Consider the following 24674-nt stretch of genomic DNA (forward strand, 5'->3'; position numbering starts at 1 on the left):
ACCATGTTTTGGGGAGGACTGTGGAAGGAACTTTGGGCTAGAAGATCCATTTGGTGTTAAGAGCTGTGTCAGATGTTGTGTAGGAGCTTGGAAGATAATGTTGAGAACAGTGCAGAAGATGGAGGCCTGGCTTGTGAAATTTCAGAGGGAAAATTAAAGACTCTTTTCAAGGCCATTGCTATTTTGTATTGTGAAGATTCTGTGGTTCTGGCTAGCTAGGGCTGAAGAATCAGCTGTGATTAACAAGATACCAGAACTACTAAAGCAAAACCTTTGCATTACTGGGACTATTGATGCTGGTTAGCTGGAGCTAAGGAATTAGCAGTGATTAAGAAGAGACCAGCATCGTTGAGGTGAAATCTTCCCAGAAATTGTTTTCTGGGAGCACAAAGAGGCTGTGTTCCAGAGATAGCCAAGGTTGTACTCCTGCTGCAGTGGGACTTGGTGATGTGTAAGAGTCACCCAGGTGGTACTGGTTTTGAAGGCATGAAAGGGTCACACAGAGCAGCTGAGGCTCGGCACTGTGAGAGGTCATGGAAGGCCATTGGAGAAGATGTAACCTCAGCTGTAGTTGATGGCTGAGAACTAAAGGGGTCATGCAAAGAATTTGAGGCTTGACACCATGAAGAAAGCCTATGAGAGGCTATTGGTGAAGCCTAGTTGAAGTGGAACACACCAGTGTATTGGAGATGTCAGTACCATGGGATGATCACCAAGAACAGCAGCTGTAGTGGAATGGATCAACATGAGCTTAGAGTGCTACAGAGGGCAGAACTGGAGAAGTGATCCCAGCTCTTAGGGGAGCCCAAAAGATCAAGAGAAATCCCAGACACTGAAACAAGAAGCTATAACATTGAAATTGCCTCGGAGACTCAAAGATGTTAAAGATGCCAGAGCCATAGGATATATGCTGAGGATTATTTTCTAACAGGGAGTAGAACCAGCCCAGGAGAAAGAAGTTTGTTGCAGTGAACAAACTTGAAAGGATGAAAAAGGAGTGGAGATCTGAAGACCCACTTTGACATCAGCCATGGAGATGCAGAGTTTGGCATTTGTCCAACTGGTTTCTTGTCTTTCTTTGGGAATTACAGTTAAGTGATTGGATGAATCTCAGAAGAGACCTTGAACTTTGGACTTCATTGCTGAGACTGCTATAGTCTATGAGGAATTTGAAAGTTGGACTAAATGCATTTTGCATTGTTATGTTTAAGTATGCCCCCCCCATAGACTCATGTGTTTGAACAAGTCTATGGGGGCCAGGGAGTGGAATGTGATGGTTTGTATATTCTTGGACCAGGGAATGGCACCATTTGGAGGTGTGGCCTTGTTGTAATAGGAGTGTCACTGTGGGTGTGGGCTTAAGACCCTCACCCTAGTTGCCTGGAAGTCAGTCTTCCACTAGCAGCCTTTGGGTGAAGATGTAGAACTCTCAGCTCTGCCTGTGTCATGCCTGCTTGGATACTGCCATACTCCCACCTTGATGATAATGGACTGAAACTCTGAACCTGTAAGCCAGCCCCAATTAAATGTTGTTTTTATAAGACTTGCCTTGGTCATGGTGTCTGTTCACAGCAATAAAACCCTAACTAAGACAACTAGATACCATTTACTAATTGATGATCTTAGTACATAGAGGCCATGAACAGTTTAGGCCTAGGCAAGTTAGTACTGATGCAAACAGATCTCTGAGTTTAAGTCCAGTCTGGGATAGAGCAAGTTCCAAAGCCAGATGTGGTGAAATACACCTTTAATCTGGTCCATACCTTCTGTTTGAGGCCTACATAAGGACATCGGAAGAGAGAAGGCTAATTCTTTTTTGCCTGCTTTCAATTACTTGCCAGCACATCTGTTGCAATCCTCTACTTCCAGTTTTCTGCTTATACAGAAGACCAGGTGAAACAACTAGTCTCGTGGGACTGAGCAACTACTAGATTCTTGGACTATGCCCAGCTGCCAATTGTTGGGTTAGTTGGATTGAAGACTGTGAGTAATTACAATAAATTTCCTTAAAATAGAGAGAAATTACATAAGATCTGTGACTCTAGAGATTCCTGACTAATACAAGGGCTACTGATTTTCTTGAGTTAATTTTGTATCCAGTCACTTTGCTGAACATGTTTATTAGCTGTAGAGTTTCTCTGGTAGAATTTATGGGGTCACATATATCATCTGTGAATAGTGATAGTTTGACTTCTGCCTTTTGACTTTGTATCCCCTTGATCTATGTTACTTGTCTTTTTTTTAAATTTTTAATATTTTTTATTACATATTTTCCTCAATTACATATCCAATGCTATCCCAAAAGTTCCCCATACCCCACCCACCCACCCCCACCTTCCCTACCCACCCATTCCCATTCTTTTGGCCCTGGCGTTTCCCTGTACTGGGCATATAAACTTTGCGTGTCCAATGGGCCTCTCTTTCCAGTGATGGCCGACTAGGCCATCTTTTGATACATATGCAGCTAGAGTGAAGAGCTCCTGGGTACTGGTTAGCTCATAATGTTGTTCCACCTATAGGGTTGCAGATCCCTTTAGCTCCTTGGGTACTTTCTCTAGCTTCTCCATTGGGAGCCCTGTGATACATCCAATAGCTGACTGTGAACATCCACTCCTGTGTTTGCTAGGCCCCGGCATTGTCTCACAAGAGACAGCTATATTTGGGTCCTTTCAGCAAAATCTTGCTAGTGTATGCAATGGTGTCAGCGTTAAGAAGCTGATTATGGGATGGATCCCTGGATACAGCAGTCTCTAAATGGTCCAACCTTTCATCACAGCTATGAACTTTGTCTCTGTAACTCCTTCCCTGGGTGTTTTGTTCCCAATTCTAAGAAGGGGCACAGTGTCCACACTTTGGTCTTCATTCTTCTTGAGTTTCATGCGTTTAGCAAATTGTATATTATATCTTGGGTATCCTAAGTTTTGGGCTAATATCCACTTATCAGTGAATACATATTGTGTGAGTTCTTTTGTGATTGAGTTACTTCACTCAAGATGATGCCCTCCAGGTCCATTCATTTGGCTAGGAATTTCATAAATTCATTCTTTTTAATAGCTGAGTAGTACTCCATTTTAAATGTACCATAATTTCTGTATCCATTCCTCTGCTGAGGGACATCTGGGTTCTTTCCAGCTTCTGGCTATTATAAATAGGGCTGCTATGAACATAGTGGAGCATGTGTCCTTTTTACCGGTTGGGACATCTTCTGGATATATGCCCAGGAGAGGTATTGCTGGATCCTCCGGTAGTACTATGTCCAATTTTCTGAGGAACTGCCAGACTGATTTCCAGAGTGGCTGTACAAGCTTGCAATCCCACCAACAATGGAGGAGTGTTCCTCTTTCTCCACATCCTTGCCAGCATCTGCTGTCACCTGAATTTTTGATCTTAGCCATTCTGACTGGTGTGAGGTGGAATCTCAGGGTTATTTTGTGTTGCATTTCCCTGATGATTAAGGATGTTGAACATTTTTTCAGGTGCTTCTCTGCCATTCGGTATTCCTCAGGTGAGAATTCTTTGTTCAGTTCTGAGCCCCATTTTTTAATGGGGTTATTTGACTTTCTGGAGTCCACCTTCTTGAGTTCTTTATATATATTGGATATTAGTCCCTTATCTGATTTAGGATAGGTGAAGATCCTTTCCCAATCTGTTGGTGGTTTTTTTTGTCTTATTGATGGTGTCTTTAGCCTTGCAGAAGCTTTGCAGTTTCATGAGGTCCCACTTGTCAATTCTTGATCTTACAGCACAAGCCATTACTGTTCTATTCAAGAATTTTTCCCCTGTGCCCATATCTTCAAGGCTTTTCCCCACTTTCTCCTCTATAAGTTTCAGTGTCTCTGGTTTTATGTGAAGTTCCTTGATCCACTTAGACTTGACCTTAGTTCAAGGAGATAGGAATGGATCGATTTGCATTCTTCTACATGTTAACAACCAGTTGTGCCAGCACCATTTGTTGAAAATGCTGTCTTTCTTCCACTGGATGTTTCTAGCTCCCTTGTCGAAGATCAAGTGACCATAGGTGTGTGGGTTCATTTCTGGGTCTTCAATTCTATTCCATTGGTCTATTTGTCTGTCACTATACCAGTACCATGCAGTTTTTATCACAATTGCTCTGTAGTAGAGCTTTAGGTCCGGCATGGTGATTCCACCAGAGGTTCTTTTATCCTTGATAAGAGTTTTTGCTATCCTAGGTTTTTTGTTATTCCAGATGAATTTGCAGATTGCACTTTCTAATTCGTTGAAGAATTGATTTGGAATTTTGATGGGGATTGCATTGAATCTGTAGATTGCTTTTGGCAAGATAGCCATTTTTACAATGTTGATCCTGCCAATCCATGAGCATGGGAGATCTTTCCATCTTCTGAGATCTTCTATAATTTCTTTCTTCAGAGACTTGAAGTTTTTATTATACAGATCTTTCACTTCCTTAGTTAGAGTCACGCCAAGATATTTTATATTATTTGTGACTATTGAGAAGGGTGTTGTTTCCCTAATTTCTTTCTCAGCCTGTTTATTCTTTGTGTAGAGAAAGGCCATTGACTTGTTTGAGTTAATTTTATATCCAGCTACTTCACCGAAGCTGTTTATCAGGCTTAGGAGTTCTCTGGTGGAATTTTTAGGGTCACTTATATATACTATCATATCATCTGCAAAAAGTGATATTTTGACTTCATCTTTTCCAATTTGTATTGCTTTGATCTCCTTTTGTTGTCGAATTGCTCTGGCTAGGACTTCAAGTACAATGTTGAATAGGTATGGAGAAAGTGGACAGCCTTGTCTAGTCCCTGATTTTAGAGGGATTGCTTCAAGCTTCTCACCATTTACTTTGATGTTGGCTACTGGTTTGCTGTAGATTGCTTTTATCATGTTTAGGTATGGGCCTTGAATTCCTGATCTTTCCAAGACTTTTATCATGAATGGGTGTTAGATCTTGTCAAATGCTTTTTCCGCATCTAACGAGATGACCATGTGGTTTTTGTCTTTGAGTTTGTTTATATACTGGATTACGTTGATGGATTTCCGTATATTGAACCATCCCTGCATCCCTGGGATGAAACCTACTTGGTCAGGATGGATGATTGTTTTGATGTGTTCTTGGATTCGGTTAGCACGAACTTTATTGAGGATTTTTGCATCAATATTCATAAGGGATATTGGTCTGAAGTTTTCTATCTTTGTTGGGTCTTTTTGTGGTTTAGGTATCAGAGTAATTGTGGCTTCATAGAATGAGTTGGGTAGTGTACCTTCTGTTTCTATTTTGTGGAATAGTTTGTGAAGAAGTGGGATTAGATCTTCTTTGAAGGTCTGATAGAACTCTGCACTAAACCCGTCTGGTCCTGGGCTTTTTTTAGTTGGGAGACTATCAATGACTGCTTCTATTTCTTTGGGGGATATAGGGCTGTTTAGATCATTAACCTGATCTTGATTCAACTTTGGTACCTGGTATCTGTCTAGGAACTTCTCCATTTCATCCAGGTTCTCCAGTTTTGTTGAGTATAGCCTTTGGTAGAAGGATCTGATGGTGTTTTGGATGTCTTCAGGATCTGTTGTTATGTCTCCTTTTTCATTTCTGATTTTGTTAATTGGGATGCTTTCCCTGTGCCCTCTAGTGAGTCTAGCTAAGGGTTTATCTATCTTGTTGATTTTCTCAAAGAACCAGCTCCTTGATTGGTTGATTCTTTGAATAGTTCTTCTTGTTTCTACTTGGTTGATTTCGCCCCTGAGTTTGATTATTTCCTGCCGTCTACTCCTCTTGGGTGAATTTGCTTCCTTTTGTTCTAGTGCTTTTAGGTATGTTGTCAAGCTTCTAATGTGTGCTCTCTCTAGTTTCCTTTTGGAGGCACTCAGAGCTATGAGTTTTCCTCTTAGAAATGCTTTCATTGCGTCCCATAAGTTTGGGTATGTTTTGGCTTCATTTTCATTGAACTCTAAAAAGTCCTTAATTTCTTTCTTCATTCCTTCCTTGACCAAGGTATCATTGAGAAGAGTGTTGTTCAGTTTCCACGTGAAGGTTGGCTTTCTATTATTTATTTTGTTATTGAAGATCAGCCTTAGTCCATGGTGATCTGATAGGATGAATGGGACAATTTCAATATTTTTGTATCTGTTGAGGCCTGTTTTGTGACCAATTATGTGGTCAATTTTGGAGAAGGTACCATGAGGTGATGAGAGGAAGGTATATCCTTTTGTTTTAGGATAGAATATTCTGTAGATATCTGCCAGATCCATTTGATTCATGATTTCTCTTAGTTTCTCTGTGTCCCTGTTTAGTTTCTGTTTCCATGATCTGTCCATTGGTGAAAGTGGTGTGTTGAAGTCTCCCACTATTATTGTATGAGGTGCAATGTGTGCTTTGAGATTTACTAAAGTTTCTTTAATGAATGTGGCTGCCTTTGTATTTGGAGCATAGATATTCAGGATTGATAGTTCCTCTTGGAGGATTTTACCTTTGATGAGTATGAAGTGTCCCTCCCTGTCTTTTTTAATGACTTTGGGTTGGAAGTCAATCTTATCAGATATTAGAATGGCTACTCCAGCTTGTTTCTTCATACCATTTGCTTGGAAAATTGTTTTCCAGCCTTTCATTCTGAGGTAGTGTCTATCTTTTTCTCTGAGATGAGTTTCCTGTAAGCAGGAAAATGTTGGGTCTTGTTTGTGTAGCCAGTTTGTTAGTCTATGTCTTTTTATCGGGGAGTTGAGTCCATTGATATTAAGAGATATTAAGGAAAAGTAATTGTTGTTTCCTGTTATTTTTGTTGTTAAAGTTGGCATTCTGTTCTTGTGGCTGTCTTCTTTTAGGTTTGTTGAGGGATTACCTTCTTGTTGTTTCTAGGGCGTGGTTCCTGTCCTTGTATTGTTTTTTTTCTGTTATTATCCTTTGAAGGGCTGGATTCGTGGAGAGATAATGTGTGAATTTGGTTTTGTCGTGGAATACTTTGGTTTCTCCATCTATGTTAATTGAGAGTTTGGCTGGGTATAGTAGCCTGGGCTGGAATTTGTGTTCTTTTAGTGTCTGTATAACATCTGTCCAGGATCTTCTGGCTTTCATAGTCTCTGGTGAAAAATCTGGTATAATTCTGATAGGCTTGCCTTTATATGTTACTTGGCCTTTTTCTCTTACTGCTTTTAGTATTCTATCTTTATTTAGAGCATTTGTTGTTCTGATTATTATGTGTCAGGAGGTATTTCTTTTCTGGTCCAGTCTATTTGGAGTTCTGTAGGCTTCTTGTATGTTCATGGGCATCTCTTTCTTTAGATTTGGGAAGTTTTCTTCTATAATTTTGTTGAAGATGTTTGCTGGTCCTTTGAGTTGAAAATCTTCATTCTCATCCACTCCTATTATCTGTAGGTTTGGTCTTCTCATTGTGTCCTGTATTTCTTGGATGTTTTGAGTTAGGATCTTTTTGCATTTTACATTTTCCTTGATTGTTGTGCTGATGTTCTCTATGGAATCTTCTGCACCTGAGATTCTCTCTTCCATCTCTTGTATTCTGTTGCTGATGCTGGTATCTATGGTTCCAGATTTCTTTCCTAGGGTTTCTATCTCCAGTGTTGCCTCATTTTGGGTTTTCTTTATTGTGTCTACTTCCCTTTTTAGGTCTAGTATGGTTTTGTTCATTTCCATCATCTGTTTGGATGTGTTTTCCTGTTTTTCATTAAGGACTTCTACCTGTTTGATTATGTTATCCTGTTTTTCTTTAAGGATTTGTAACTCTTTAGCAGTGTTCTCCTGCAATTCTTTAAGGGATTTTTGTGCTTCCTCTTTACTGTCTTCTACCTGTTTATCAGTGTTCCTTTGTATTTCTTTAAGTGTGTTATTAAAGTCCTTCTTGAAGTCCTCTACCATCATCATGAGATATGCTTTTAGATCCGTGTCTAGCTTTTCCGGTGTGTTGGGGTGCCCTGGACTGGGCGAAGTGGGAGTGCTGGGTTCTGATGATGGTGAGTGGTCTTGGTTTCTGTTAGTAAGATTATTACATTTACCTTTCGCCATCTGGTAATCTCTGGGGTTAGTTGTTGTCGTTGTCACTGTTTAAAGATTGCAGCAGAAGCTGTGTTCCACTCACCAGCAGTCTCAAAATCCTGTGGCGGGGGTCCTGGGTAGCTGGTGGTACACCGGAAGAGGCCTGTGGTCCTACTCAGGCTGTTTTTCTGCTTCCCTAACTAATGCAGTCTCAGGTCCCGCGCAATTGGATTGGAGCAGAAGCTGTGTTCCACTCACCAGAAGTCTTAAGATCCTGTGGTGGGTGTTGTGGGTAGCTGGCGAGTGTCAGCCGACCCTGCGCCCTAGCTACCCCGGTGCTTTTCTGACCGGAAGAGGCTTGTGGCCCTATGTAGGCCGGATTTCTGCCTCCCCAACCAAAGCAGTCTCAGGTCCCGCGTGATTGGACTGGAGCAGAAGCTGTGTTCCACTCACCAGCAGTCTCAAAATCCTGTGGCGGGGGTCGTGGGTAGCTGCCGGGTGTCAGCCGACCCTGCGCTCTATCTAGGCCTTTTTGTCTTATTGACAGTTTTTTTTGCCTTTGCTTTGCAAGTTTATGAGGTCCCATTTTTCACTTCTTGATCTTAAAGCACAAACCACTGCTGTTCTGTTTAGGAAATTTTCACCTGTGCCCATTATCTTCAAGTCTTTTCCCCACTTTCTCCTCTATAAATTTCAGTGTCTCTGGTTTTATGTGGAGTTCTTTGATCCACTTAGACTTGAGCTTTGTACAAGGAGATAAGAATGGATCAATTCACATTCTTCTACATGATAACTGCCCGTTGTGCCAGCACCATTTGTTGAAAATGCTGTCTTTTTTCCACTGGATGATTTTAGCTCCCTTGTCGAAGATCAAGTGACCATAGGTGTGTGGATTCATTTCTGGGTCTTCAATTCTATTCCATTGATCTACCCCTCTGTTGCTGTACCAGTATAATGCAGTTTTTTATCATAATTGCTCTTTTGTACAGCTTGAAGTCAGGAATGGTGATTTCCCCAGAGGTTCTTTTATTGTTGAGAATAGTTTTGCTATCCTAGATTTTTTGTTATTCCAGATGCATTTGCAAATTTACCTTTCTAACTTGGTGAAGAATTTAGTTGGAATTTTGATGGGGATTTTCATTGAATCTGTAGATTGCTTTTGGTAAGATCTCCATTTTTACTATATTAATCCTGCCAATCCATGAGCATGGGAGATCTTCTTCAATTTCTTTCTTCAGAGACTTGAAGTTCTTATCATACAGATCTTTCACTTCCTTAGAGTCACACTGAGGTATCTTATATTATCTGTTTATCCTTTGTGTAGAGAAAGGCCAATGATTTGTTTGAGTTAATTTTATATCCAGCTACTGAACTGAAGCTTTTATCAGATTATGAGTTCTCTGGTGGAATTTTTAGGGTCACTTATATATATACTATTCTATCACCTGCAAATAGTGATATTTTGACTTCTTTCTTTCTAATTTGTATCCCCTTGATCTCCTTTTGTTGTCAAATTTCTCTGGCTAGGACTTCAAGAACTATATTGAATAGGTAGGGAGAAAGTGGGCAGCCTGATTTTAGTTTAATTGCTTTGAGTTTCTCTCCAATTAGTTTGATGTTAGCTACTGGTTTGCTCTATATTGCTTTATTATGTTTAGGTATGGGCCTTGAATTCCTGATCTTTCCATGACTTTTATCATGAAGGGGTGATGGATTTTGTCAAATGCTTTCTCAGCATCTAAGGAGATGATCATGTGATTTTTGTCTTTGAGTTTGTTTATTTAGTGGATTACGTTAATGGATTTCCATATATTAAACCATCCCTGTATCCCTGGGATGAGGCCTACTTGATCATGATGGATGATCCTTTTGATGTGTTCTTGGATTCAGTTTGCAAGAATATTATTGATTATATTTGCAACAATTTTAATAAAGGAAATTGGTATACAGTGCTCTATCTTTGTTGCGTCTTTATGTGGTTTATATATCAGAGTAATTTTGGCTTCATAGAATGAATTGGGTAGCATACCTTCTGTTTCTATTTTGTGGAATAGTTTGAGAAGTATTGGAAGTAAAGTCTTTTATGATAGTCTGATAGAACTCTGCACAAAACCCATCTGGTCCTGGGCTTTTTTTGATTGGGAGACTATTAATGACTACATCTATTTCTTTAGGGGATATGGGACTGTTTAGACTGTTAACTTGATCCTGATTTAACTTTGGTACCTGGTATCTGTCTAGAAATTTGTACATTTCATCCAGGCTTTCCAGTTTTGTTGAGTACAGCATTTAGTAGTAGGATCTGAGGATTTTTTGGATTTCTTCAGTTTCTGTTGTTATGTCTCCCCTTTCATTTCTGATTTTGTTAATTAGGTTACTGTCTGTGTGCCCTCTAGTAATTTTGGCTAAGGGTTTATCTATCTTGTTGATTTTCTCCAAGAATTAGCTCTTGGTTTGATTGATTCCTTGAATAGTTCTTTTTGTTTCCACTTGGTTGATTTCAGCCTTGCTGTCTAATCCTCTTGGGTGAATTTGCTTCCTTTTGTTCTAGAGCTTTTGGGTGGGCTGTTTTGTTTTTTTGTTTTTTGTTTTTTGTTTTTTTTGGGTTTTTTTGAGGTACTGAGAGCTATGAGTTTTCTTCTTAGGAATGCTTTCATTGCGTCCCATAAGTTTGGGTATGTTGTGGCTTCATTTTTATTAAACTCTAAAAAGTCTTTAATTTCTTTCTTTATTTCTTCCTTGACCAAGGTATCATTGAGGAGAGAGTTGTTCAATTTCCACATGAACGTCGGCTTTGTATTATGCTGTCATTGAAGATCAGCCTTAGTCCATGGTGATCTGATAAGATGCATGGGATAATTTCAATATTTTTGTAACAGTTGAGGCCTGTTTTGTGACCAATTATATGGTCAATTATGGAGGAGGCACCATGAGGTGCTGAGAAAAAGGTATATCCTTTTGTTTTAGGATAAAATGTTCTGTATATATCTGTTAAATCCATTTGTTTCATAACTTCTGTTAGTATCCATGTGTCTCTGTTTAGTTTCTGTTTCCAGGTTCTGTCCATTGGTGAGAGTGGGGTGTTGAAGTCTCCCACTATTATTGTGTGAGGTGCAATGTGTGCTTTAAGGTTTACTAAATTTCTTTAATGAATATGGCTGCCCTTGCATTTGGAGCATAGATATTCAGAATTAAGAGTTCCTCTTGGAAGATTTTACCTTTGATGAGTATGAAGTGCCCCTCGTCTTTTTTTGATAACTTTGGGTTGGAAGTCAATTTTATTCGATATTAGAATGGCTACTTCAGCTTGTTTCTTCAGACCATTTGCTTGGAAAATTGTTTTCCAGCCTTTCCCTCTGAGATAGTGTCTGTCTTTTTCCCTGAGATGGGTTTCCTGTAAGCAGCAAAATGTTGGATCCTGTTTGTATAGCCAATCTATTAGTCTATGTCTTTTTATTGGGGAATTGAGTTCACTGATGTTAATAGAAATTAAGGGAAGGTAATTGTTGCTTCCTATTATTTTTGTTGTTAAAGTTGGTATTTTCTTCTTGTGACTGTCTTCTTTTAGGTTTGTTGAAGGATTTCTTTCTTGCTTTGTCTAGGGTGTAGTTTTCATCTTGTGTTGGTGTTTTCCCTTTATTATCCTTTGAAGGGCTGGATTCATGGAAAGATATTGTGTGAATGTTTTTTTTTTTTAATCATGGAATACTTTGGTTTCTCCATCTATGGTAATTGAGAGTTTTGCTGGGTATAGTAGCCTGGGCTGGTATTTGTGTTCTCTTAGGGCCCATATAATATCTGTCCAGGATCTTCTTGCTTTCATAGTCTCTGGAGAGAAATCTTGTGTAATTCTAATAGGCCTACCTTTATATGTTACTTGACATTTTCCCCTTACTGTTTTTAATATTTTGTCTTTATTTAGTGCATTTGTTGTTCTGATTATCATGTGTTGGGAGGAATTTCTTTTCTGGTCCAGTCTATTTGGAGTTCTGTAGAGTTCTTATATTTTCATGGGTATCTCTTTCTTTAGCTTTGAGAAATTTTCTTCTATAATTTTGTTGAAGATATTTGCTGGGTTTTTAAGTTGGAAATATTCATTCTCATCTACTCCTATAATCTGTAGGTTTGGTGTTCTCATTGTATCCTGGATTTCCTGGATGTTTTGAGTTAGGATCTTTTTTGCATTTTGCATTTTCTTTGATTATTGTGCCCATGTTCTCTATGGAATCTTATGCACCTGAGATTCTCTCTTCCATCTCTTGTATTCTGTTACTGATGCTCACATCTATGTTTCCTGATTTCTTTCCTAGGTTTTTATCTTCAGAGTTGTCTCATTTTGGTTTTTCTTTATTGTTTCTACTTCCCTTTTTAGGTCTTGGATGTTTTTTCAATTCCATCACCTGTTTTGTTGTATTTTCCTGTAATTCTTTAAATAATTTTTGTGTTTCCTCTTTAAGGACTTCTAACTGTTTAGCAGTGTTCTCCTGTATTTTTTTAAGTGAGTTATTAATACCCTTCTTAAAGTCGTCTACCAGCATCATGAGATATGATTTTAAATCTGAATCTTGCTTTTCGGGTGTGTTGGGGTATCCAGGACTGGCTGAGGTGGGATTGCTGGATTCTGATGATGTTGAGCAGTTTTTGTTTCTGTTAGTAAGATTTTTATGTTTGCCTTTCGCCATCTGGTAATCTCTGGCATTAGTTGTTATAATTTTCTCTGGCTGGAGCTTGTTCCTCCTGTGATTTTGTTAGCCTCTGTCAGTAGTCCTGGTAGTCCAGCTCTCCCCTGAGTCTCAGTGCTCAGAGTACTGTAGGCAAGTTCTCCTCTTGAGGGGAAGGTGCACAGAGGTCTGGAGTTCAGACCTGCCTCCTGGTTGAAGATGAAGGCCCTAAACAGTGCCTGTCCCAGAAGATGAGTTTCCTCTGCAGTCTGCGCACTCACATGCACAGGGTAGTCTCTGAGGGACCACAAGATGGCTCCCTCACCTGCTCTGGCATTCAGAGCCCTCTCAGGTGGCCACCTCTCCTCTGGCAGGGAAGGTGCCAGTATGTCTGGAGCCTGAAATGGGGTCTGTCCCAGAAGCTGTGTCACTTCTGCTTGTCCCAGAACCCGTGTAGCTTTTGCAGTCCACTTGCTCACCCTCTGCAGTCCATGTGCTCACCTGCACAGACTGGTCTCAGAGGGACCCTGGCCAGATGATATTTTTTTATGTAGTCTTGGACTTAGTTTGCAAGTATTTTATTGAGTAATTTTGCATCAATGTTCATATGTGACATTAGTCTGAAATTCTCCTTTTTTGTTAAGTCTTTGTGTGTTTTAGGTATCAGAATGAATGTGGCCTCATAGAGTGAGTTTGGCACTGTTTCTTCTGTTTATATTTTGTGGAATATTTTGAGAAGTATTGTTATTAGCACTTCATTGAATTCTGTACTAAAACCATCTAGCCCTGTTTTGTTGTTGTTGTTGGGAAACTTTTAATGACTTCTTGTATTTCCTTAGGGGCTTAGGGGTTATAGCTCTATTTAAGTAGTTTACTTGATCTTGATTTAATTTTGGTAAGTGGTGTCTGTTTAGAAAATCATCCATTTCATTTAGATTTTCCAATTTTGTGGAGTACAGGCTTTTGAAGTAAAACCCAATGATTCTTTGAATTTTCTCATTGTCTGTTGTATGTCTCAATTTTCATTTCTGATTTTGTTGATTTGGATACTATCTCTCTGACTTTTAGTTAGTTTGGCTAAGGGTTTGTCTGTCTTGTTGATTTTCTCAAATAACCAGCTCTTGGTTTCATTGATTGTTTGTATTGTTCTCTTTGTTTCTAATTTATTGCTTTCTGCTCAGAGTTTGATTATTTTCTGCCATCTACTCCTCTTGGATGTGTTTGATTCTTTTTGTTATAGAGCTTTCAGTTGTGCTTTTAAATTGCTAGTATAAGATATCTCCAACTTGTTTATAAAGGCACTTAATGCTATGAACTTTGTTCTCAGTAATGCTTTCATTGTGCCCCATAGGTTTGGGTATGTTGTACCTTCATTTTCATTGAATTTTAAAAAGTCTTTCATTTCTTTCTTTATTTCTTCCCTGACCCAGTGATCATTGAGTAAAGAATTGTTTAGTTTCTATGAGTTTGTAGGCTCTCTGCTGTTTCTATTGTTGTTGATGTCCAGCTTTAATTCATGATGATCCCATACGATATGAGGGGTTATTTCAATTTTGTTGTCTGTATTGAGGCTTGCTTTGTGACCAACTGCATCATCAATTTTGAAAAAGATTCTGTGAGGTGATGAGAAGAAGGTATTTTCTCTTGTGTTTTGGGTGAAATGTTCTGTAGAGATCTGTTACGTCTGTCCATTTGATTCAGAACCTCTGCTAGTTTCATTATTTCTGTCTTGATGACCTGTCTACTCCATCCAGATTTTTATATGGGTACTAAGAGTTCTAACTCAGGTCTTCATGCTTTTCTGCAAAGACTGATCTATTTTTCCCAACCATGTGTGCTAATGAATTATTTATAGTCTTTTACTCAATTTTTTTTTCAGAAAAATAATGAAAACACAGGTCATAGCAATTGTTTTGTTACCTCTAATAATTGTGTCTTATTATTTGAAGAACAGTGGTTTTTGTAATTGCTAATTGGCAATTCAGTTTTTATATGACATAATGCTATATGTCTATATCTAATTATATGGAATGCTACCTTGTTTATTACTTTAAAAAGGTATTTTTAATTATGTGTGTCTATGTGTGGATATGTACGGGAGCACAGAGATAGTGTATTCCCTAGAGCTGGAGTTATTATGGCCATTTGTAAGCCACCCGACATGGGCAAAGGGAATTGAACTCTTGTGTTTTGTATGGGAATGACTTAACTGCTGAGTCATTTCTCTGCTATGCCCATGAATTAACATTGGCATTACTTAAGGATCTTCCATTGCAATGACAACAGAGCTCACAGTTGTAACAGAGTAAAAGATAAATAACAGAATAGTTTGGGAAAATTCTTCATCATATTTATACTAGGAATAATTATTGCTGACAACTTATAATCAAAACCTGAAGGTTCATGTGCTATTGCTGAGATTTCTGTACATATTTCCTGCTGTATAATGCTTCTGAGCAGGTTTTAGGATATTTCCATGATGTCTAAAACTTCCCTTGCATCTATTTCAGTCAGTTCACATTCTACCCTATCCACATGCAGCCCCCCGTGTAACTCCCCTCCTCTGACCAGCGGAGCTTTATATGTCTTAAAAGACCTAAGATGACTTTTATGTCTCATTACATAAATATATCGAGATTCTAATCTATCTTCAATCATAAATAAAGTCATAAAGATCACCATGACACAAATGCCTCTGTATGCATTCATCTTTTATAAAACAGCAAGTAAATTTTACATTTTGATACACCAGGAGAATGACATTACAGAAGCTGTGTAATTTACATTCCCACCATCCACTTAGGAGTTTTCTCATTTCCTCAGTATCACAAAGAATGATCACTCATTTTGATCTGTGACATTCTGGAAAGAGAAATATGATGTCATGCTTTAGGGCACAGTCTGAAGATGTTTGTGACCCAGGTTGTGACTCCTTAGGTGAGCAAACAGTATGTAGCTTTATTATATAGAACACATGATGCTATTATTGTTTATTCTGAGATATTGTATACTATCTGTTGAGGTTTTTTAATACTAGAAGGCTGTAATATTTTTGTTGGTTGCTTCTGTACATAGATGTAGATATGAATTAAAATATATTGAGATAACCACAGTATATATTTTTGTATCCTAACACCAAGCTACCTTACTCAGCTCCGAAGAGGTGATAAGGGTCTTTAATCCCCTTTTTATTTACTTGGGTTTCTATTATTCCCTTTATATGATCCAGCCCACAATGGCAGGATAATTTTTTCCTTTATTTTTGAATACATCCAGAATCCACTACATTTTTCTGCACACAACACAGACTGAATGCATTCCTGCTGATTTGTCATTTGAATAGATAAGCACACCAATTATTTGAGGACATAAGTTCATTTACTTCCTTCAGATAGGCCTGCAGATGACTGCATATTCTATTTTGCATTCACGACAGACAGTTCTAGGAATACAAAGAAGTAATATCTTAGGCATCCTTTTGCAATTCTGCTAGAGAAGAAAGATTGTTTTCTCCCTACAAATATCTCTGACTTCATTTTTGGGAATGCTTGAAAGGCCAGTTCTATTTGTTTTCAGGAAGGGTGCAATATTGGCAGAAAGAACAATTTTCTTTCCCTCTGTGCATGAGAAAGAGCACACCTCACTCAGTATGATCTACTGAGGAAGAACTGATGAGCCTCTGGTCAACATTTTCAGGGGGACTTAGGCAAAGCTGTGTAACAGAGAGAAGGACTTGTCAGTTTTGCAGATGACATGGGCCTGCCAAACTGGAATCAAGTAAAGAGACGCCAGAACCCCGAGAGGAGGCCAGCAAGTCTGACCTTTAAAAGGTACAGTGTAAAGCACTGCTTTTAAGGTCAAGTGGTTTTCTGCTTAACTCAAGGAGACACTGCTCAGCAGCATGCCAAGAAAAGGATTTTGCTTGTATTTGTCCACAAGAGCAACGGAGGCTGTGATTGCTGCCACATAAGCCCAAATGTAGCTTCATTAGTTGCTGCTCTGGGTAAGTGATCATCAGTTCTCCTGTGATTGAGATCATGTCTGGAATATTGGGCTCAGTTCCTGCTAAATATAATCAAGAATTATAATCAATTGTGTCTATGGTAAAAAAAAAAAAACAGCTTACACAATTTTGAATACCCACAGTATCACATTTTCTAATTTTATTAGCAGTGGCTAAAGAACTTTGATTTCACAAAGGAAACTTTGAGAAGCTGATGTAACTGGGATCTACACAAGAGAATAGTATGTGAGAATACAGCAATTCTTATTTAATTCTTAGTTTATCCCCAGGAGATACAGTAAGGCCAATAGGTGACAACTTTTGGCCATAAGGAGAATATCAGCAAAGATGTTATGTTCTACAGCTTTATAAGTCTAATATCCCCAGCAGCCTTTCAGAAAGTATGTCTCTAAGAGTCAGAGGCTAAGGCTTAGGGTGAGTTGGTTTCATTGCTCTGGCCTTCTAACCTTGGTTTCTATGCTCTTGTCACCATGCACTTGCTGGATGTGAAAATGGAAGTCCCCAGGGGTGAGGACTACACTCTAGTTCAGAACATGGTCAATCAGAACCTCGGCTGAAAGTCACTCTGGGATATTCCTGAAGCTATTTTAGGATTGGGTGACTTATTGGCCCAGATACTCTCATTAGAGCACAGTTTTTTCCCTTTGAGTTAGGTTGTCATATATTTCAGGATGGCCTCAAAGTTGCTGTGTAGTTGAAGATGACCTTGAACCACTCAAAAATTTGCTATTGGTATTGTTATTTAGAGGAATTAGAGGCAGAAACCTCCATGCCTGGTTTATGCAGTGGTAGTAATGGAATCCAGGGCTTCATGCATGTTAAATGGTCATTTTACCCACTGAGCTATATACATCCCTAGTCCTATGATTTAAAGAGCACATTTCTGAGTCAATGTTATGTAGTTTCTGTTCAAATGAGAAAATCCTCTTTCTGATACTAACTACTAGCCCTTCTTACACAAGTTTGTGAAATGTGCTTAAGTACATCGCTTTCCTTTCTATGAGACCATGACAACTAGAAAAACGATCCAGATGAATTTGATAATAGCCAGTGTTCTTAAAGAGCATGATAAACATTGAAACTTAACTAACTCTTGCAATAAGGGAATCTGCTCATTCCCCTTGTATTTCTCTATTGCATGAAAACATTAATTCAAGAAACAAGCTGATTTTGAATCCAACAGGCAGTAGAATATATATTTTCTTCTTCTCTTCTTTCTTAGCAGTTTGTGAAAGAGATAGCTGGCATTCCTTCCCGAGTACACAAGACAGGAACTGATTTGAACATGTTCTGCTAGGGTAGTCAGATTATTGTGAACCAGACGTGTTTCTGTAAATTTACTCTGCCTCCTGGAAACGTGAATGACAGATCAAGTGAGTCACTTCCCAGTGACAGAAGCATTGGGTGGGTGAAGTGATTCAACTAGGCCCAGGGATAGATATTTTTACATTGCAACTTGACTAGACCATAGGAACCTTGAGTTTCTGGTCCAACATTATTCTCAATATATCTTAGTGTGATTTTTATGAAATTAACATTTAAATGGGTAGACGAAGTAAGGCAGATTGCCTTCCTTTATGTGGGTGGGTTTCATCCAGTCAACTAAAAAACTGAACAGAGCTAAAAAGGCTGATGAAATGAGAACTTATGATTGCTTGAGCTTGGTCATAGATTTTGGACATTGGACACTGAATTTGTATTGGAAGTTGTCATCAGCACGATTATACCTATTATTGTCAACTTGGGATTTGGGAATCCTGAGTTTCCCATGTTCAGTGTGAACCAATTATTTCCTTACCTCCCCTTTCTCCTCTTTACATGGACCAGTATTGGCACAAGACACTCTAAGACTAAGTTTGTATGCATAACGGAGATTATTTGCCTTAAATGCACAAAGGGCATGGAATAAGAGACAGGTAATAGAAGATGAGGGAGGAAGGAAAGGGAACAAGGGAGAGGGAGAAGGGAAATTTATTCCAGGGTGAGGTGGGAATGAGGACAAAGGACCACCTAATGGGTAGAGAGGAGGCAGCCATGGTCCACAGGCAAAAGGCAGTTCATAAAGGTACACGGGAAACCCTGCATTAAGATAAGGTGTTTAATTTTGACTATAGAAGTTAATTAGGATAGCCAAAGGGAGATTAAATCTTTCAACTTAACAACAATGGCATTTTCCTCCTGGATCCAGTAAACAATAAAATTGGTTCCTAATTCTGCTATCCTCTCTACTTCAACCCGATGTGTCTATAAATTCTCCCTACCTGGTCCCTTCATGTATCCCCTTATTTCAGTCTTTGTTCTTACATCTCCAAACCAATCATACTGTTCTAGCTTCTCTAGTACCTGCTCATGTTTTCTTTCCCTTAAAGAAATAAGCTCTTAAAAGTATAAAACTATCAATTCTAAATGGCCACAATATAATGTAAATATGAAAATCAAGGTATTATGGTTTATATCTAATGTGTTCCACAGGGCTATGTGGTTAAACACTAGTTTGTAGTATGTGGCATTATTTTGGATGTTATAGACTCTTTCAGAAGTATGGACTTGTTGGTTAATTATGGTCATTACTGATGAGTCTTGAAAATGATGCTCACAGTTCTATTTCTGGCCTGAACTCTCTGCTTCCTGATCTTCAGGTTCTCTCTGCTCTATACTAAGCTACTCCTCTGTGCCTTCTACACCATGATAAATTGTATTCCCTGAAGCTGTTAGACAAAATAAATCCCTCTTTCTTAAGTTGCTGACAAGTGATGGATCTAATACACATATTTGGATAGTTAGGTGATCTACCATCTTAGTCTATTTTGTGTTTCTATAACAGATTACCTGAGTTTGGGTACTTTTAATGATCAGAAATGTGTGGGTTCACAATTCTGGAAGCTGGAGTGTTTAAGATAAAAGTCTCAGTACATGGCAAGAGTTTTTACCTGGCAGAAGAAGGAAAGGCAAGAGGGTACAAACTTACTTCTGACTCCTTTTTTTTTTTATAATGATGTTACTGTATCTATATATAGAGGGCAGAAAATTTATAAACACTTCCAATTAGATCTCACTGCTCAAAATTGCCATGTTGGGGAAAAATATTCCATCTTTCAAATTCTGAGCAATATACTTGAAGTGCGGTGCTTGGGTAGGATTTTAATTTTTTTCCTGTTTCACTTTTATCTTTCTTACATTGCAACTGTCAATTCTTTCAATGGTTCGCACATCTTTATAGCACTTTCTAGGCTCTTTGGGGCTTTGAGAACAACTTTCTTATCAATAATTTCTGACTTAAAGATGATAGACATCTCTGGGATGTCACTTTCATCTATGAACTTCCAAATAGGTCTAAACAGTCAGTGTGCTATTTTTCCTTTGCCACAGTCCAGCATGGCTCCCTTTAAATGTGCACAGCTTGCATTTAGCCCTAATAAGACATTTTAAATGCTTATCTATACCATTTGTACCCCCTATGCTTTTCTTTCTAGAGTTGGGTGATTCAAATTCTCCCCAGCTTCTCTTTTGCCTCTTTTGGTAGGAAGCAAATAGTTCTCAGCACAGTAGGACGCCTTGGCTGCTTAAAGAATGATGATTTCCAATTCCTTACTCAAAATTTAGGTTTCATTGTTTGGGGTGGCATTAAAGGATTAAGTAAGGACTCCCTAACTTATCTGTTGATGGATCACTTAAGACATACCCAATAGTTTTTAATATGAGTTAATTGGTCTTTTGTCTCACTAATCTGTAGGTAAATAGGATGTAAAGATAATCTACAGTTATGGTAGAGGTACTGCATTTATTTAAATTTAAAACATATTTAGACCCTCCTTCCTACTATATCTGCTTAATCTATCACAATCAACTTTTAGTTTTTAAAGGGAATAGCTCATTTCTTATCAGACATTTAGGCATAAATTCAAATACAAAGGTGCAGAACAGATTCTGAAAAGTTTTGTTAATTCTAAATCAAGGCTCCATTTTTTCTAGATATCTGATATATTACCAGGGCATTTGCACCCCAAGCCTTATTGATTTGTGTCCTGGTTTGCCAAGAAGTGGACAGCTCTTGCCCAGCATGAAGAATGACTTTACTTGAGTTAAAGGAACAACAATGTGATTAATCATGCTTTTATGGTCCAACTTTCTCCCCTCAGCATCACAATGATAGATCTAATGGAGAGGATAACCTCCGAGATCATACTGATTATGAGTTTCACTCTTCTTACAGAAAAGCTCTTGTTTGCTGGAAGAAAGTTCGTGGAAGGAGATTCGTGGATAAGTATTGGTGAATGTGATGTTTCTTTTATGCACTTTTAAACTCTACTTACTCAAAAATATCCAATAGCAACTCTACTTCGATTTTATGTTTTATTAAAACAGTGACAATTAAAGAGAGAACATTACTCTAATTATATAATTGAATAAAATAGCGAACAGATGCACTCTGGCTGCTGTGGACAGCCATACTCATTTACAATGGTGAGCACAGCAAAGCCATCTGGACCTTTTTTGTATTCTTTCCTCTAAATTAGTTTCTGTTTTTGAGATGTCACTCCAAGAGTTTCCATACCACTGAGGCTACTGCTTCCAATGTGACCATGACAGAGTGGAGAAGTGTTCACAGTATGATAGTCATGTCTTCCTCAGAGATGCTTTATACCTATAAAGAAGTAGCCCAAATCATGCCTGTGCCTGTCCCCTGTTGCTAGATCACAAATCTGAACATCATACTGACCTGATAGAGAGATATTCTTTAATATATTGCATTCAACAGGAGGGCTCACCATTAATTTTCAAACTTGTTTTTGATGTTCAAAAGCAAGGATGGCACAGAGATGCATGGAAAGAACGAACTGGCCTGATTTCCTTCACCTTGATAATTGCTCCCATGTTGAACATGATACCAAGTATGTAATAACAGGGGCATGTTGTACCTTTTTTTTTTTTTCTGAGAAAGCACCAGATGCTTAATAATTGATCTGATAGGTGATAGCTTTTTTTTTCTAAGCATGGAAGAAAAGAAAGATTTTTTTTTTTCTTTTCTGAATAAGATATGTCCCTAAGTTGCTTGGTTTTTGTTCTGTAGCTTAGATTGTTGTTGTTGTTTGAGAGATCACATTTCCGTGTGCTATACAAATTCTTTTGCAAAGTTGACTACATTTTATTAGAAGTATCTATTCAGCTATTATTATGTGGAATTTTGTTATGTTCAAGAGGACTGGTATCAATGACAGTACTTCACATGCAAGGTCTAATGGGACTAGAATAAACTGTATTTTGTTTCTGATTTTGGCCTCAAAACTTATAAAATCCAATTTCTATTTCAGGTTTAGACCAGAAAATTGAATTTATTAGCCTCTGGTGTGCTCAGCCCCACCCCACCACAACCCAGTCTGTATGTGCTCCCATGCTCCTCTCTATGTGTCATACACACACACACACACACACACACACACACACACACACACACACACACTCACAAAGAGAGAAAAAAAAAGAGAGAGAGAGCCTAGAAGGATCTAGATAAGACCTTTTATCCTATCCTTCTTAAAAACTAGTATTATTTAGAATACTCAGAAGAGAATACCCAGTAGCTCAATAAGCTACCCCATAAAAAGTGAAAGTAAAATTTAGAAATTCTGCTCTACGCATTTAGTAAAGTGTGAGCTGTCTCCTCCTAATCTAAAGAATAGATATGTGTAACAAGAGAACAAAGTGAAGTGAAAATAGAAATGAAGAGAGAACTGGCTGAAACAAATGACTTTAAGACAAGAAAAAGTAGTCTCTTGAAATGTTGACAAAGGACAAAATGAAAATATGTCATAAAAGATAATCGGTAAGAGGATCAGAAAGTAAATATCTAGTTGTAGTCATCTGTATAAGACTTGTTCAAGTTTGGGCTCATCTGATGTCATAATGGATAACATAGGGGCCTATGACTCTCCATCCCTCCCAGAGGATATTGACAACTGATGCTCCTTGGGACTTGGGGTGAAAACAAATTTTCTTTTGTGTGTTGCCACAGCTATGTTGTCCTTGCTTAGTCAGTTAAGTCCCACCCATGCTTGGACAAGTAACTAATGAACTTCAGTGAGCTACATTGAAAAGAAGGCATGAAAGTAGGAGGGGTCTTGTTAAAATGAAGTGTGCCAGTGGGACATGAGAGAGAGGTGATAATTAAAAACATTCATTGTATTAGTATATAAACTGTAAATTAATAAAATCCCAACTCCAATAATATAGTTGTTTTAAAAATAGTTGTTCCTATTTTCCCACCAAAGAAGATAAAATAAATAGTCCTAGAAGTAAAATTAACTCTATGTGGCCATATAATTGTATGAATAGGAAAAGAAGGTTATTTTTTGTTTGTTTGTAAATTTAAAAGAATTACCATGGCCTATGGAAAATATAAGGTTATTGTTAATTTTCAAATTGAAATTTTTTTCATATAAGATATTCTGGCCTCAGTTTCCCCCTTCTCACTTCCTCTCAGATTCTCCCCAAACCTCCACCCATTCATCTACATATCTTTTTTCTCTCTTTTTAGAAAACAAACCAATAAATACAAAACAACATAAAATAAAACAAACAAAAAACCCCCACAAAAATAAAACAAAGGAAAAACAGAAGAAATACAAATAATTAATTCCTACTGCTGTGTTTGGAAAAAAATCTCTTAATATCTCTGTCTCTGTTTTGAAATTAATAGAGTAGGAATACTATTAAATACCTGCTAGATCTTTAACAGGTTTCAAAAACTCAATATTTGTAGAACATTTTGAATGGTAACTGAAGCTGCATCTGTGTAAGGGTTTTTGCATCATGAATGAGAATGTGTGTGTGTGTGTGTGTGTGTGTATGTGTGTGTGTTTGTGTGTGTGTGTGTGTATGTTGTATGTGTGTATGGTGTATATAAATATAATTTTAAATATTTATATTTACATGTTTATATTTACACACATATGCACACACCTTATGTATACATTTTGTTGACATGAAAATCAACATCAGTAAGCCCCCATAACGGTGCTCTGTTGACTTGTACTCTGTGCTGTTAATGCCAGTCTTACCTCTGGCAACTCCATCCTTCCTTACCGTTCTGCTTTTTGTTCTGTTTGGCTCCATCCTTGTTGCATACCCTTAATCTTTCACACGCTGGTTGGGAGCAATGGTCTGGTGTACCAGACTGTGTTACTGAGATTCAGTCACCCACTGCTAGTCTTTCCCTTGATTAGCATCTTCCTGGTGCCTTTTTGTCACTTCTGAGTTGTTACCTCTGTCTGCCTGTAGCTTGTCATATGGCCAGCTTTTTTTTGCAAAGCTGTATGAATACAGAAGCTAGATTCTTAGTTTGATCCCACCTTCTTTGTGGAGCTCAGCTTATACTGATGAGGACTCTGCAGATAGCATGTATGGCTGTCTCAATGAGAAATGTCCCCATAAGTTCATGTATTTTAGTACTTTGTCCCTAGTTCCTGGTACTGTTTGGGGGAGCTGTGGAGTTTTAGGGAATATATAGCCTTGCTGGAGGAAGTAAATCACTAGAGGTTGACTTTGGGAGTATCTAGACTTGCCCCACTTCCTGTTCTCTCTGTCTCCCTCTGTCTCTGTCTTCTCCCCTCCCCCTTCTGCTTCTTGTGTGTGGATGAAATATGATTTGTTTCCTGCTCCTGATGCCATTCCTTTCCCCATAACTAGGGACTCTAGCTCCCTGAAATCATAATCCAAAAGAAGTCCCTTTTTCGTTAAGTTTCTCTTATCAAAATATGTTTATCACAGCAATCGAAAAGTAACTAATATACTATACATTAGGCTCATGATCCATGAGATGGGGCATTGGAATCCATTAGGAAAGTTCACATGTAGACGGATCAGGGGGAACCATGATAAGCTTTCCAAGTAATAATATCAGTCTTTCTTAACTGTGTCACCTGTGCTTACAAACATATAGGGAAGTACCCCATATCTAAAAGAATGCTCTGGATTAAAGAATGGGCTTACAAGACTCACCTATGTGATAAATATGTTTGTTTAAGTGACA

The sequence above is a fragment of the Mus caroli genome, unplaced genomic scaffold (genome assembly GCF_978045245.1).
Source record: "Mus caroli unplaced genomic scaffold, Mus_caroli_1 scaffold_14, whole genome shotgun sequence".
Lineage (NCBI taxonomy): Eukaryota > Metazoa > Chordata > Mammalia > Rodentia > Muridae > Mus > Mus caroli.